At 37.9% G+C, this 14,062-nt stretch overlaps 1 long non-coding RNA gene across 1 annotated transcript in view; it reads left to right on the top strand.

Annotated features, from left to right (window-relative positions):
* LOC109145888 overlaps positions 1-12,577 on the top strand; it is a 28,072-nt gene extending 15,495 nt beyond the window's left edge. The window contains exon 2 of the long non-coding RNA XR_002047566.3: positions 10,371-12,577. This is a non-coding gene — a long non-coding RNA (uncharacterized LOC109145888). The remainder of the gene's footprint in view (positions 1-10,370) is intronic.
* Positions 12,578-14,062: the final 1,485 nt, after the last annotated feature.

Raw genomic sequence — 14,062 nt, 5'->3', positions numbered from 1 at the left:
GGTTCTGTGTCGTGGCTGACTCTCTGGGTATTTGTGCAGCTGTGTGCAGGAGTGGTGCTGGGTCTGAGGGCTGCAGTTATCTTAACTGCTCCATTTGTCTAAATACCACCCTCTTGTGTGTCACATTGCAGGGGCTCTGAGCTTTTGTTCTGTATTGAAAAATCCCAGGGTCTTACTCTGCACGAGGCAAAGCATATATTCTAATGATAGAAAGTGTCATTCCCAAAAGAGAGATGCATGATATGTGTGTTATATATTCTCTACAGACCTATAAATAGTCCTTTGAGTCCAGTCACATCATGCTGCAAGTTAGTGATGTTACCTCTTTAGTTTTCAGTGAAGACCCTGGCATCTCAGTTGTAAAGGATAAAAAATAAACTTATCTTGAACAAACCCATTGGGCATGTTTCTGAACAGTCCTGGATACACAACACACAATATTATTAGATATTAAAGGAGAGGATCCCTGAGAATCAGAGCCACACTGTGTAGGAACTGCAAGCATACAGAGTAAAACTATCTTTCCTGAGACCATGAACAAGATCTGATCCTTGGGTGACCTAACTGGCACTGCTAAGCTGAAGGCTGCAGGCCCATATTACATTAGCCACTTGATAGTCTGGTCCTCTCTTTATGTTAAAAAAATTCCCTTTTGGAAGAGTACTTAGGGTAGATTTGAAACACTAGAGGACTGTGGTGTGCTACTCAAGGTCTTGTTGCTTTCCTTTACTTAATTTGAATTTCCCAACTTTAAAATTGACCCTTTGAAATTCAAAACACTGGTTCCAGTGGCTAGCACTCATGTATATAAATGCTGCAATTATGGTGTAAATGGATATCAAGGTTAAATAACTGTGGCAGGATCTATAGTGAACATGAGCAGGACAACTTTATTAATGAATTAAGACTATAATTTCATCCAAAACAACACTAGATCCTACATCAAGTGAAAGATTCAACTGCTTAAATAAAACCAAAATTGCTTGTCATAAATAGTGACATTTTTAATATTAAAAAAAAAAGTGTTTTGAGGCCTTAAATCTATGCAATATAGTAATTCTTGAATGTAGACCTTTTCAGAAGGAAGACCAGAAGTTTTACAGAGAATTCACTGAAAATTGCCTTTCTGTTCAGCAGAATAAAAACTGAAGTCCCTCTCTGGTTTAAATGGCAGTCAGAAAATCCAAGGTAATCCTTGTAACTTTTCATATAAATTTGATAACAAAAGAAAGGTGTGCTACTGGTATCTCTATAACATAAGTAAGCTTCATTGCATAACTCAAGCCATGATGGAGATTTTGACATGCTTACTGGCAACCTGACAGATGTGTCATAGTGTCTAATCCCCAGAAGCCGCAAGGCTCTTTGAAAATGGGTGTTTCTGAAAGACTGGGTTGGAAAACATGCTGCTTTTTTATTAAGCTTTTTTTCTCGGTGCCTGTGTTGCTTCCAATGTTATCTTGTTGCCAGGCTGATTTCAAAGATATGCACTAACCAAGCTGGTAACCTGGTTTGTTAGCAAAGAGATAAAATATCTATAATTACATCCACTTAAACTATATATTTAATATAAATTATGTAAAAACATATTTTTTTTTTTTCCTTACAGTATGAAAATACTGAGTTTGGAATTTATGACTATTTTATGCCACGTTTTCATGTTCTGTGGCAATGTACCTCTGGTGTGTCCCAGCCTCAGTATTCCTGGCCTATAAGAAAAAATAAGTCACCATTAATATGGATTTGTGATAAGTTCAGAAAGTATTCTGGAGCAATATTTGAAATGCCAGTTGTAGGGAGGAAAATAAATGATGTGCTTGAAAGTGTGCTTGGCAAAACAGCCCCTCAATCTAAATGCAGGCAGTGTCTCTAGTGGGGGATTTGCCAGCATATCTCTAGGCCAGACTTGTGGGAGACTGGAAGGAGGTTTCATGCAACTCCACCATGTCCTATAGCTTGTGCTTAGTGGCATCTCCATTATTTGGATGACATCCACCGTTGGTACGAAGAGAATATTGGGCCAGTTTGCATTCTGTTATAGAGCGGCTTCCTGGATTACAGAATAATTTCCAATAAAAGTACCCTGGATTACTCCCTGCTGTGAACTAATAGGGTGCTAAGTAGCATATTTCATTTATTTACTTAACTGGGGTAAAAAAAATTGGGCACAGGTCCCATTCCCAATGGTTTCCTGGGGAAGGTGCAAACTGCTGTAAATGTAACCATGCTGCATTAAAAAGATGTAAGCTCACATAAACATAATGTGCAGGTTGAACACAAACTGGCATGGCTGCCCCATCTCCTCATACACAAATAAAGTTGTATTTCTGTTTCCTTTAAATCTTTAAGTGGGCCAAATGAAATTAGAGCAGTATTTTTCCAGTCTTTGTAGGTTTGCTGGTGACAGTGCTGAACAAGTGCTGTGCTGTGGACAGCATCATGCCTTGCCTTCTGCTCTCCCTTGTGCTCACTCTTGCCTCAATGTCTCTTGACTATTAACAGCACTGATGCCTTTTGCAAGTAGTGAGTTACCCATGAAACATGGGTTGAGAACTGTCCTGCAACTTTTTTCCTACCTTCTCCCATGTGTTTCCATGTTAGGGCTCACCTGCCCAGCCCACTGTGCCATTCTTGAGGATGTTTCTAGTTGCACAAATGTTGAAAGTGCCCATTTATTTATCCTTCACCCCTCCAGACTTCCCATGCCCCCAGTTTCCTGCATCTTGCATAATTTATAAAATTTCAAGTACCCAAATTAGTAGCTCATCTTGAATGTATATACTGAGTTTGTAGATGGTGAGGCAGGAAGGAAAATGCCTCTCCTTTGTTGAGCAAGAGTTTTTTTTCCAAACTGTTTGATGTTTTAAAGAACATTTTTGCATTTTTATATCCTAAGTAAGAGTTTTACTTAGGATGCAATTCCTTATCCATTTTGATTCACATTCTGCTTAGTTGTGAAAATCTGGATTTGCCCTAAGGCACTTTAATATCTCTCTGCATCTGGGAGGCAAGTTCATTAAATGAAATGGAGAGATTTTGTGATCAAGAGACCTGAAGTCTGCTTCTGCCCTCTTTAAATCTTATTGTGTGACATTGAGTAATCTCCCTTACCCTTCTTCAGTTTCCTTATTCATAAACTGGAGAGGATAATGCTTTATTGCTCTTCTTCAAATGCTTTAAAATTATCAATTGGAAGACGCTGTTTTTGGCAAAGATGTGTTCACCCCCAGTCTGCTGCCCCATGCCACTACTAACTCACATTTCAGCCCTCATTGACCTGCTACTTCAGTATTTGTGTCAAGATCTGCTTTTTATAATATGTCATTTCCAAATTCAGCTGGTGCTAGGGTTATGAGTTGTGTTCAATAGTTGTTCTGGTTTGTACTATCTGCCTTCCCTCCTCTCCAGCTGACTGAGAGGCTTCTCTTACTCTTTTCTGTGGGAGAATTTGCTCTTATTTTTCTGTGACTCAAAAAGCCCTTGAGCTTGTAAAACACCTTTCAAGCGTCCAAGGGTAACAATATATAAACCAGTTAGAATAGAGATTGGAGCATTGTAGAAGACAGAACCTTGTTTCAGGCTAGGAAGACCTGTTCCTCAGGAGGTGTGTTTTGTGTGTTTTTCTTGTTAAACTTATCATACATTCCATTAAAGCATCCTTGCAACCTTTCAGTACCTTGTCCTCTCCTTGGAGGAGATATTATTCATCTCTTTCAATGCAGTGATATATCCTTCAGAAAAAAATATGGTTCCATTTTGGGGTTCTATGAATATTTAGTTGCCATTAGTTACACTCTGAAATGAATTTAAACATGAATTGAAACATTCTTTGTTTTGTTTCTCCCAGACCCACCTGAACATTGTGGAAAAGCAAATGGAGGCACCATTTGGAGGTTCCACTTTGGAAGAACTAGTCCCACAATTTGAGCACATTAACTAACCAGTTTCATTGCTACAGTATACTGGTAAAAATAGAGGAAAAAGTAGAACTAAAAAGAAAAAAATCCTCAAGGCTTGTGAATTCATGACCACAGGGCCAGAAATGTGACTGTTGATCTGTGTGCAGAAGAAACTGCTGGCCATGTTTCTAGGGCCATTTGAATTCCATCAGGGGCCAAAAATCTGGATGGTGTTTCTGTGTAATTTTAGGGTGCACAATGTTGGACAGCTCATCATTGGTGAGTGAACCAATTTTTCAGTAATCTTTGTCACAGCAGGCAAGATAGAAATTGGTCTGTAATTTGTAATCATTACTACGTTGCTTGAGATTAATTCTGGATCACCTACAGTGAAAAAAGATGCCTTCTAACCTCGGCAAGGACCATTCTCCATTCAGAGGGCCACTGAGGCTTGCTGTTCACAAAGCACCTTTGTCTTGATCATCCTTATTTTTTATGTCAGATGCACTTTTATCTATGTTCTGCTTTTCTTAGCAAGACTGAATACTCCAGATGTTTTACATAAAGCAGTTTTCTCAGTTCTTACACTGTGAAGGAGATTGGAGGATGGGGGGGTGAGCTTTGGAGTTTTCCTATTGATATATTTTTCAGACGAGACAAAAACTGCTGTTATGATGCATGCAAGTAGGTGTGGGCAGTGAATAGAAGTACCCTTTATTAATACAGAAAGGCTCTATTTACTTGCAGGTTGTTAATATGAGGAATTTGGGTTGAAGGATACCATACTTCTGAAGATCTGAGTTGTCATCTGAAAAAAAACATTGACAAAGCAACCCAGTCATTCTAGCACTTCAATATATATAGTGAAACCTGTGCATTGGAAAACCTGAGATGCCAAAAGATTTTTTAGCTAACCTCTTTAAGGTAGTGCCAGAGTTTCTTATACAATGTTTTGTTTTGTGTTTCAATGCCCCCCCCCCCCCCCCCCTTTCGTTTGGTAATTGATTTCCTTCCTTACCTCTCCACCCTGACTGTCTTCACAGAAGAAAAGGAGCCCTGGCCTAGAGTTCAGTATTCTGATATAAAATGCTCTTCTTTTGACATCAGATTGTTTGCTTTAATATTGAAGGGCTTCAAAATAAAGAGATAATAGAAAAAGGAAAAAAAAAGGAAAAGAAAACTACAGATATGTGAATCAGTTGCAGGGGTAGCTGTGGGATATTGACATTGTAAACAATAACTGTGGTCATAGTAGTCATCAGATATTGCATTGTTGCATTTCCAGTAGGAAAGATAAGTATTAAACTATTGTACATTGTTGATCAGCCCTATTCAAGAATGCTAAATTCAGTGTAGGATGGGTGAGAGAATTCTTCTGGAGTGCTAAGGATAGTGGAGAGCAAATTTTATGACAAAAGAAAGAAGTTATGGAACTTGAAAGGCAGTGTTGAAATACCAGCAGATATGAATGACCTGCAATCAAACTGGAAATGAAAAGGTTCTTTCCATCATGTGCCATTGGTGGTATATGTATGTATCTGTATGGTGTTACAGCAATCACTGAATAATCTAGGAGGTCCTTTCCAGTGTATTTCCTATATTGAGGTATTCCTAAAGAGATGTGTTCATGTCATTTTCTTGGATTGGATGAAATGTCAGAATAATGTGTTGAGATCTCAGTTTTCAATGAGTGAGCATGTGAACTGAAATACATATGTAATTTAAAACAAGCTTTAGGATTAGAAATATTTGAATAACTGGTTTTGGTTAACTTTTCTCTTGATCTGTGAGCATAGGAGTTACTGAGTCTGCTATAAAAAGAGCAGCATGAAATTCTGGAAAAAAAAGGTCTTATGTAAATTACTGTCATCACTTATTCACTACTTCTTTTATTTAATTGAGAAGTTAGAAGCATCTATCTTGTACTTCAAATTTAATATAATTCCAAGAAAGTGATACTAGTAAATTTTAATTTTTCTATTATACCCTTTTAACCCATTATTTTAAAATTAATTGTTGGAGTGTAGCTTGATTTTAAATTTACATTGGTGTCTGATGTGGGATGACTAACTGAACTGAGCTCCACACAGGGTTGAGGGAAACATGGCACATTTCTCACCTGTGTTAGAGAAGTTCTTTTTCTGACTGGGATGTCTCTGGCTTGGAAACCTTCCAAGATGACCATAATTTATCATTTGTGATATGGTGTTCTGTTGTGGATTTCTCGCAGTCCTTCCTGATAGATGTTTATTTAATTATGCACCAAGATGAGAGATAAAAATGTCTTGGATATTTAGGAAGAGGATCTGTGGCTCTGCAAAGAGCTGAGAATTGTCCTTATGTGTCCTGCTCCTGGCTCTGAGTGAAGGGGTGGCCCTTCCAAAGGACAGGGCAGGGGCGTGCTAAGGGAACGAGTACTGTGGCTGTTTGGAGCAGGGACTGAATGTGTGAGTACCCTTCGTCTCTGCTTTTTCTCTCTCTATGCTCCAGCAACACAACACGTATCAAGCAGAAATAGAGAGAGATTGAGCAAGAGTGTCTGTTTCTGTCTCATTTCTTCAAATATTTCTAAGTATGATTTTGCATGCCTGTCCTTGTTGCCCACTCTCTCTGCATATCCTGACTCAGGGATGTGTAGCTGGGAGGAACTGAGCAGCTTCTCCTGTCTCTAGGTAATTTATAATGTGAATATTTATCTAGAAAAATTGGGGAGGGGATATTGTGGCAGCAGAATGCTCAGAGGAGATAATTGGACAGTCATGAAAAAGTGACATTTGTTTCTGCTTCCATGCACACAAGAGATGTTCTCAGGTATATTTACCTAATTAATTTTTGCTGTTGTCTCATTTTCTATGTTCCTTTGTTGTCTGATCAATTTTTTTGTTATTTGAACTTGTTCTTTTTTTTCTTCTTCTGAACCTGATACATGCACAAGCTATAGCAACAATAGCTGAATATTGGAGATTTTGCATCTGGGACTCATTCTACTGTGAACTGAATATAATATTTTCTTAGGCTCTTTACCCTTTTCAAAAGCATTGATAAATATATGCATATATAATATATTAAATGAACAAACCCCACATCTGGTTAAAGTATGTGTGACAAAAAAATTCCATGGCTAAGTTTTTACATTTCAGAATTCAGTAATTGCAAGGAATTAGTGGTGGATACTTCTTTGCAGATATCCTCATAAAAATCAAAACTGGAACCCTAGTTGATCTACTCCATAGCAACGTAATTCCTTTAAATTTTAATAGAGAAAGAACTATTGAAAAAATGATTAAGATACAAACCTTCAGAACTGAAGTTCTGGATTGGAAAAAATATTCTCAGTCTGTATAGGTTTGCATTTTGCATTGCCCGCAGGGCTGTTTCTTTTCCTCCATAAGATGAGCCCTGTGTTAGCTTTTGTGGACTCAGGAAGAAGCTGTGTAACCCACAGGGGAGCCAGGAACCCCTTCCCTGCCACTGAGCTGGAGCAAATCTGGGTTGCTCTGCTTTCCGATCCTTGCTTTCTTCTTCTGATTCCACGTTGAGTTGTTCAAAGGAGGTGGTCTGGAGAAGGCCTCTCCCAGTGCAGTCCAGTTCTCTATCAAGGCTCCAGTTTGCTGCTGCTGACCAAACTGAACTACTTTGTTTTGCTTGTGAATATTATTAACTGGGAATACTTCAGGAATGAAATGTAATATCACTTTTGACAGCAGGTGAATTGTGCAGTAGGTGCATAACAGTTCTCATTCAGCTTTGTGGATACCAACTTTTACTCTCACAATATTAGTTGGAGGGCTAAATGCTTGCTTTCTTAATGCAAAATGAGGTTTGTATTTCTCCTTAGTGCAAGAAATTACCATGAGTTATAAAATGCTAGCAGCTGACACTGTCATGACTTTAATATGCAGAGAGATGTTTATAACTTAGTCTTTCTATGAATACTGTTTTCATCATAAGGTGATGGTTCTCAATTGTATACAAGCATGTATAGTGATAGTTATTTTTTATACTCTATCAGAAGTCTTCATGCATCTATCCTTTTGTAAATATATGAAGCTGTAGACAGAAAGCAAAGCCACAAAGAGAATTGTTAAATCAGACTTGATGTGCTTTGCCAAATGAAGGAAAAGTTCAAACTGCATTGTAGATACAGTGCAAATGAATTTCTTTGCAGCTATAGACCATGGTCTAATAAAGACCATTCTAATTCTGTTCTTTCTTCAAGGCTTTACAGCTATGTCTGTCTGTCTGGGAATTCTTATCAGTATTGTAGCAGATGGGGTGAGAACCTGGATCACCCTGGGAAGTTGGTCAGGATCTGAATGGGGCCCAAAACCAGCACAAGCCACAGGCCATTTCAAATATCCTACCAAAAAAAAAAAAAAAGAAAAAAGAAAAAAAAAAAAAGTACTGGATTAAAGAATTATTTCAAATAAAAACTCAAATGTTCTTCTTTATGTGAACTCTTCTTTTGAAAATCATCAAAAAAATTACGACAGTTACAATATGTTTGAAAGTGCTGGGTGAGGAAGAAAAAAGACAGTGTTCACAAAGACTAATTTGAAGCACAGAGATAGGTATCTTTCTGTATGTTCCATTTATTATTTTTCAACACTTGTTTTATTAACATGCATCTAGAGTTACATGTTGCTTTAATCTCCTTGATTAAGACTTGCTGAAAGGATCTGTCATTATTTATTGTCTGAGTGCCCCAGGTCCCACTTTTTGTTTTACATTAGCCTTGCCAACTTTTGACTTGAAAAGGGAATTCTGTAGTTGTAGTAAAGTTTAGTATAACTGAGTTTATTTTAAAAACCCCAAACAACAAAACAGAAAACTAAAACAATTCTGTAATTGTATGATTAAGGCAGAAGACCCCTCTTTCCTACAACTGATGCACAGTAAATTGTTTTGAACAGGTTTCCAGAGCTGCTTTTCATGCTGTTGTCTTAGCATAAGTTTGCTATGACCATTTATTTTTGCTGATGAAATACTTGTGATTTTTTCTCCTTTAGTAAATACGTGTCTTCAAAGCTGAGGTAAATTCTTTTTAGCCAGAAAGCGTTAACTCAGCTTCCCAGCACTTTGCTGCTGAGCCACATTTAAAGTGATCATCGGGGCAAGTTCCTAGAAAGAAATTCACAAGAGTTTGCTACGATTTCAGCTCAAGAGGGGAAAATATGTTTAAATGTAGGAATTTTTTTTTCCCTGTTAGTGAGTTCAGGAAGATACTTAACGGGAGAATGAAATAAAGGCCCATTGTAAAGGTACCTAACTCATCATTACCACATGTAGGCTGTACATTTCTGCTGCACTGTTGTCTTTGATATTATAAACTGATGTTGATTTTTTTAATCCTAAATTGGTTTTTATGTTCCAGAATATATGTGGAATGATATAATTTAAAGAACGTTTCTAACATGTGGTAGAAGTATTTGTATGCATGCAAATACCACCCTGGCTCCCAAAACTAGACACAGATACTGTATTTTAATTTTTCTTTGTTTATGTGTGTGTATTGGAGAAAGGGTTCCAGTTATGAAAGACTCTAGTTATAATACCTATTGGTTAGGGAACATGAGATCTGCTTGGAGAATTGGCAGCTAAAAATGCCATTTACATATTCTGCTCTCTTAATACTTCAGGTTAGTAAGAACTGTAAGAAAATATTTTAGGATATAGATATTTGGAACAGTTGGATTACTTTTGACAACAGTGCAAGGAATCCATTCAAAGCTGATTTCCCTCTTTTGTTCACTGAGGACCTGCAGAATCTAAGATAAAAATGGCAGTTGTCCTGAGGGCACCCTGAGGCATGTCATTAAAATTGGAATTTGATCCTCTTTTCATGGTTACTTGGGACAATCAACCACAGCAAACCTGAAAACTCATCAGTTTTCAGAAATATGACATGCCCTTGACTTTGTCAGTTTGGATTCTGTGTGCAAGTTTTGAGTATTTCAGAATCCCTTTAGATGTCACTCTGTCTTCAAGAATATAAACATTGTGCCTTGTACTATACAAAAGATACAGTACTTCTAAGCATTTCTGAGCACTTATTCATGGCAAGGGAAAAGCTAAATTATAGTCATCAAAATGAAATGCTTTTTTAATTGAGATTTTTAAACTGCTAATTCTAAGAAATAGAATTGTATGTAGCCCAGTTATTTTTAACTATTAAAATACTTTAAAATGAAAAATTTGGCTGTCTGAACTGATATGGACCTTTCTAAACTTGGATGAAACTACCCATTCTAACTGGCTGTGTATTTCCATCTGATAACTGCAATTTTCAAAAATACCTGGAAAATGGATGCAAAACAACATTTTTGTGTTTATTCCTCTGTACCTGGCCTCTTGCTGCTTTCAAGCCCCTTGCTTTCCCCCCTTCCAGGCTGCCAGGTTTTTAAAATTTATACTCGTTTTCATGTATTTTTTTTGGTCAATAACAAAATAATCACTTTTCTGTTCCTGCAGCTGGGCTTCCAGAAAATTGCATTTTGTCTCTGTGGCAGAGAACCCATGAGCTGGCCACTTTGCCATCCCTGCTGCTTGCCATCGGGAGCTCACTGATGCTTGATGTGCTGGGAGCCATATGGCCACTTCTCGCTGCTCTCCCTCTTGCTGCTCCCCCGAAAGTTGCAAGTGCAGAAGAACCAGCTGCCAACACCAAGGACAAACAGGGGCTTTGTCCACGAGAGGGACGGTGATGGGGACAAACCTTTGACTGTACCTCAGCTTCCCCTCAAGACATTTTCCTCCCAGCTACCTCTTGTCCTTAGATTTTCTGTAATATGCATATGTTTCTCCCTTCTGTTTTGTTTTTTTTAATAATTTTTTTGTACATCTCTTATTGCTTAGTCTGTAAACTAAAGTTGCTAGTTAATATGCAGATTATTTGTAACTGCAAATCAATTCATTTGATAATTGGCATAAAAATGTTACACATGGAGCAGCACAAAACTTGGCAGCAGTAGGCAGGAGGTGGTTTCGGTGCCTAATCCCCACCAGGCACATGGGTTAAGGTGTTTACTTGCGCCATTTGTGTGGGAAGGAGCAGCCTTGCCTGTTCATGTGGAAACTCCTAATTGCTTTCTTTGTTTTGACAGATTTATGGGTTACAACAAAACATAATTGCAAGTAACATAACAAAGTAACACTCTCATGAGCACCTGTAGTGTTGCTATTATAAATAGAACTACTAATGTACAGTGTTGGTTATTGTAAAAGTACATTCAGCTGAAGTTCTCAATTTTTCTTGCTGTGCACATTGTGCTCTTGGTCTTCCACTTAAGTTTGCAGGAGAATTTCTCAGTCTTCAGCCCAGACAGGTAACACCTGTTGCCTCACTTTTCTCATCTGTTGTTCAACATTGAAATGGTTAATAATGTGCTAGAGGCAAGTGAGTACCTGGTAACCTGTTACTTGTCCTGAAGTTCCACTCTCATGATTGAAATTAATCCCTGGGTTTTTGGAGAATGCTCTGCTTTGTGAGGATGTCCTCTGCAAAAGGGTGTTGCACTGTAAGACAGAATAAAGTAAAATTGTGCCTGTGGCAGCTGAGGAAGTTACATGTCTGCGTGCTCTGCAACACTCACAAAGAGAGCTTTGGATCCTCTGAGGTGTTCCCTTAGCTGGTGTGACTGTTGAGGGGTGTCAGGTGGATAAACAAGGGAAGGGACCATGACCTAAGGTTGGAAGAGGTCATGGAGATTGGTATTTAGGACACTTCTGCTGTCTGCCTGCTTCACATACTGACTTTTCTTTTGTGGTGGTTGACAAATTATCCTATTTCTTTGAGCCTTGGTATCTTTCTCTATAAATTGAAAATGTTTCTGTATTTAAGAAAAGACATTTCCCTGGCAGAATGCTGTAGGAACAAAGACTTTTGCAGGCACTGAAAAAGCTCCTCATATCAGGTATGCTGAGGATTTAGCAAATACATATTACATTTGTTCTAAAACTATATACAAATATAGCACCTCAAGTAACTGATGAATAGCTGTGCTTATTAGAAAAATAAAGAAAAAGAAAATGAGCCTGTTCAAGAGAGCAAGCAGTTCTCTGAGTTACAACTATCTAGTTCTGTCTTCGCTGTACACTGCTCCGGGAAGGCTCTGCAAACCTGGCTTCTTCCTGGTCTGTTCTGCACACCTGAGCTGCAGAGTGGTCTGTGCACTCCCTGGTCTCCCACCGTCCCTGTCCCTGTGTAGCCCCCGTTGGGGGAGACAGATAGAGGGGATGTGAAACTGGGGTTCAAGCTTTTAGAGATTAGAGATGAGGTAGCATTCCTTTGAAAAGACCTGGATAATGTCTGTGCTTGCATTTATAGTATGTTACAGGATTATTTTCCAGAGGTCTGATGTCAAGACTGCTTTGTGTACGGAGAATAAGAGAGAAATTTTGATAAGTCTGATAAGGCTGGGCGTGGTGTTCCCCCCTTACACTATTTTACAGAACCGTTTTTCCCTTTTATTTTTTAACATGTAGATTCTTTTTAATTCTCATAGCTCTATGCCATTTTGCTTAATATCTCATAAGAGCTAGCAAAGATATGTACATGTTAGTATGATGAAAGCTACATGTTTTATACCCACGTTAAAAATTGAATTATGCTGGTATTGAAAATTGTCTGTTGAAAATGCAATGCAAACCCTGAATAAATTCTGCAGTTGCAAATCATATATTTGGATTATAGTTGCTCTGAGACTGAGCCCTTACAGAGTCTTAAACTTTTCTCAGGATAATTTTAAAGCTTCACTCAGCCTAGGATTTTAGCTTAAATCTGTTAAACAGGAAGGTCTTAAGATTGTCTGTCAGAGTTTTCTGTCAACAGTAACACAAATACTGGGCTTACTCAAATGCTGGCCTCTCTGGAATGAGTACCTTGAGCAAGGTGCTTCAGAGCAAGATCTAAATCTAATATTAAAGATAAAATATTGATTGTTTTGATTTCTTGCTGAGAAAACTTATTAGCATTTTACTATCAGGGCACATGTTTTTTTCATATGACATTCATTTATGTTTGGTCAATACAAAAAAAGCCTTCTTCTGAGCCTCAGAAATTCCTAGCCTTAATTTAAAAAAGACACAGTATCAGTTCTGTGACCTTTATCATAGCAACAGTGAAGACTAAATCTTATTCAAAGCATTTAAATGAGATCAAACATAAACTGCCGGGTAGGTAGAATGGAAAGCCATCCTTTTGGTAATGCTTCTGGTAGCAAAGCCTTGTCTTTAGCCCTTTGTTATTAAAGCATGACACAGACGTGTTCTGATAGCACCTAAATCAGTACTGGTGCAGGTGGATGTGCTCTGAAGTCACTGCAAATGAAATCAAGTCCAATGCATTAAAAACTGCTCCCTGTAAATTTTAGTGGGAGCATTTCCTTCACATCCTAATACTGGAAACATTTCACTGTTGGAGTGACAGGAGTAGGCACTAAAGACAGTGTTGGTAATACATGTGTAAAACTAGTTACATATGGAATTCTTTTGGTGTTTTTATCATGCTAAGCCTTGCTGGGAGGCATCTCAACAAATAGCACCGATTAATCATTGCTGGTATGCCTTAGTTTTGGTCCATTTACTTTTCTGACACCAAAAATGTAGACTTGAAGACATTTAATTATAAATATATGCTGAGAGAGTGTTTGTTATTAACACTGAAAGAGGCCTTTTTTAATACAATAGAATATATGTGAATTTAGAAATCTTAGATGATTTTTGTTTTATCTGTTGTATTTCCACCTTATTTAGGGATTTTATGTTGAAAGGGAAATAGCTTAGTATCTTAGTTAAAAGTGGTATTATAGAGCACATTTTGTGACTGCTGCAATCAGGTAATGAGGGGCTTGTAGACTTCATAAAGTAGGTAATTCTCCTCTGAGGTTTTATCTGTCCAGATTTGTCTTTAGGTACTTCATGATCAGTAAATAATTAATTCAATTTACTGAATAGAGTTTTGTCACTTAGAAATACTCACTTGGAATATATATTTTTAATTGGCATCAATGGCACATTTCCCAGGGAGCATAACAAAATGGATCATTTAATAGATGCCCAATCTCTCCATCCATCTATCTATCAGCACAGCACATGATGTTTTGACTTTAACATGGTAATTATCTCAGGCTGACTTCAGAGAAGAAGCTGCCACCCACACAGCA

Source organism: Corvus cornix, chromosome 8 (genome assembly GCF_000738735.6).
Source record: "Corvus cornix cornix isolate S_Up_H32 chromosome 8, ASM73873v5, whole genome shotgun sequence".
Taxonomy (NCBI): domain Eukaryota; kingdom Metazoa; phylum Chordata; class Aves; order Passeriformes; family Corvidae; genus Corvus; species Corvus cornix.
Note: the sequence above shows the minus strand (reverse complement) of the source record. Positions and strands in the feature narration are given on the sequence as shown.